Here is a 2,790-nt window from a genome sequence, read left to right as displayed (position 1 = left end):
TAATCAACAGACAATGAAGCAAGCTGCAAGAGAGTAAGCCAAGTCCACTATCCCCCCTCTTTGTGTGATCCCTCTAAGCCTCTCACATAACCTCTCTTCCCCCTTTCTTAACAGGTTATGAGCCTTGCACTCCCTGTCTATGCTTTATCTACACTCTACTATGTCTATACTCTATACAGTTCTATGTATCACATGCATGCACACAGCATACTACAATGTGGAACTCAACTCACCTGTCTGAGTATCCCAAACACAAATCAATACACTGTAGACACACAATCTACTGTACTACATACAACCCAGACATTATATGATTGTCATCTTAGTGATTATGATCATTGGCCCAGTAATAATGTAATCTATGCAGGCAATGTTGAAACTATGATGAGTATCACTTACTGTGATTATTAAATGCTAAAATACTCTATAATATCACAGAGATTATGTTATAATAAATTAATTGATCATACTACAGACAAACATTAAAAAGATTAATAAAGCAAACACTACTCTTCCACTATTAACATTACAATAGTACAAATGATTGACACTGTCAACAAGCATACATATGTTATAGCATAAATCAAATAATAACACATATAGTAATATTACAGCTGAACAATTAATGCTCAAAACAAGCACATATATGCTAAACAGTATATTAAATCGAATAAATAAAACATTTAACATGTATTATAAACAATAATACAATTGCAGACACTATAATAACAATAATAATAACAATAATAATGATAATAATATGGATAGAACCAACAGAACAAATACAGAACAATATAATAACTAACACATATTATGGTTGAACAATTATATGTAACATATTGGATTCAGTGGTTACATGTTGGATATTGCAATTACTTATCAGATACCAAATATAATACATATATCTAAGATATACAGACAAGTACAGATATACAAAAGTATAATAAATAACTACAAACCAAAAAACAATGCTACAGAGTGTATAAACAATTATTAAACAAATGATACTACTTTACACATTAATACAATTGTGTAAATGTATACTAACAACAAACAAAAGAATTATATCTCTAATATACTCAAAACAATGTATCAATACAACTTAATTATGCAGAACGTGTTATCACGGCAGTTGATTATATAATAAATTTCGAAGTTGTAATGGCAACATCAACTGTACAGCATATATACCTTAACAAACAATTATTAAATTTACATTGTGACAATATAGCTTGTAGGAGCAAAGTATTAAGCTGATAAGGCTATTACAACAAATAATACAAATATTATTATTACAAACACATTATTACAATAATTACAATCAAAAACAATCATAATATAATATGATTAAATAAATTAATAAAATGTTTAAGCCATTATCTCAGACAGTATAATATAAAATAGGTAATAATGGATGCAAGTGTACTTAATAGAACTCAGTGCATTTACTAAAAGCACTACATAAATAATAATTACAACATTATTAAACAAATATTATACAGAAACAAACAAATTACCATATGTTTTCAACACAAAAACAAAATATTCATTCATAGTTACAAACAATAATTAATAAAAGATAATGAAATATGCACAAACAATTAATAACTAAATATAAACAATAGAACAGAAAGTATAACACTACAGACACTACAAAAAATAGAATAACGAAATTCACAGACTAAGCACTGACTAAGTAATAGAAGTTACAGACAGACATAATGGATCAAAAAGGTAAATCATTCAGTACAAAGCAAAATTATGTTGATCAGAACTAAATAACAGAAGTCAACACAATGTGCAATTGAACTTCAATGTTAAATAAATAATAATTCTACTATGAAACAAATGCTCATACTTGGCAAATAATATTAATATGATAATATAATTAACTTAACAGTGTTTAATACAAAAATAAATAAAATACAGACAATTATCACATCATATAATGAAATAATTCATCAATTCAGACTATAGTTCATGGATAAAAGTGATGAATAACAAAAATAATACTTCAGAACGTACATAAAACAATAAATAATATATCTATATGATAATACAAATATAATTGTGATATAATTTGCAACTACAACCAAACAATATGCAGATAATAACTATATAAACAAGTATGGAGTGCATACATATAATTAAATAAAACTATTAAATTGATTCTTGTACAAACAATTAATTTGCCCTCACTACACAATTAATACAAGTGTGAACAGTATTATAACACTATGAAATACATTGGATAGATACTAATAGGTATATCTATACAATGATTCAAATAAAATAAATAAAACCAATATATAAAACGTTTTACCTAGCAAACCAATTAACAAATAAAACGTTGAACAAATACTACAATTGTACATAGCACTAGATTAACTAAAGAATGCTAGGAGACAATTATAGTAAACATAATCTGATATATCACTTATATGTGGATTGTGTTACAATACATTATTCTTTGCAAAAGAAAAAGCAAAGAACAATAGCCATAACATACACATATATATATATACAATACTACAATTGTGACAATTCACAATAACATTGTTAATGATAAATAATACAAACACATGTTAGTAATGATTTACAACAGATAACTATGTTGGCTATTAAAGAAACAATGCAACAGATTGTATAGTTACTCAGGATGCATCAGAAACAATCAATTAACAAACATAATGTTAATAAATTAATACACAGATATAAACAATAATGTAAAGCAAACGAACAAACAATACATTCATGATATAATACATACAGCAATGTACCTAGACACAT

The sequence above is a fragment of the Fomitiporia mediterranea genome (genome assembly GCF_000271605.1).
Source record: "Fomitiporia mediterranea MF3/22 unplaced genomic scaffold FOMMEscaffold_5, whole genome shotgun sequence".
Classification (NCBI taxonomy): domain Eukaryota; kingdom Fungi; phylum Basidiomycota; class Agaricomycetes; order Hymenochaetales; family Hymenochaetaceae; genus Fomitiporia; species Fomitiporia mediterranea.
This window is presented reverse-complemented; position numbering follows the sequence as displayed.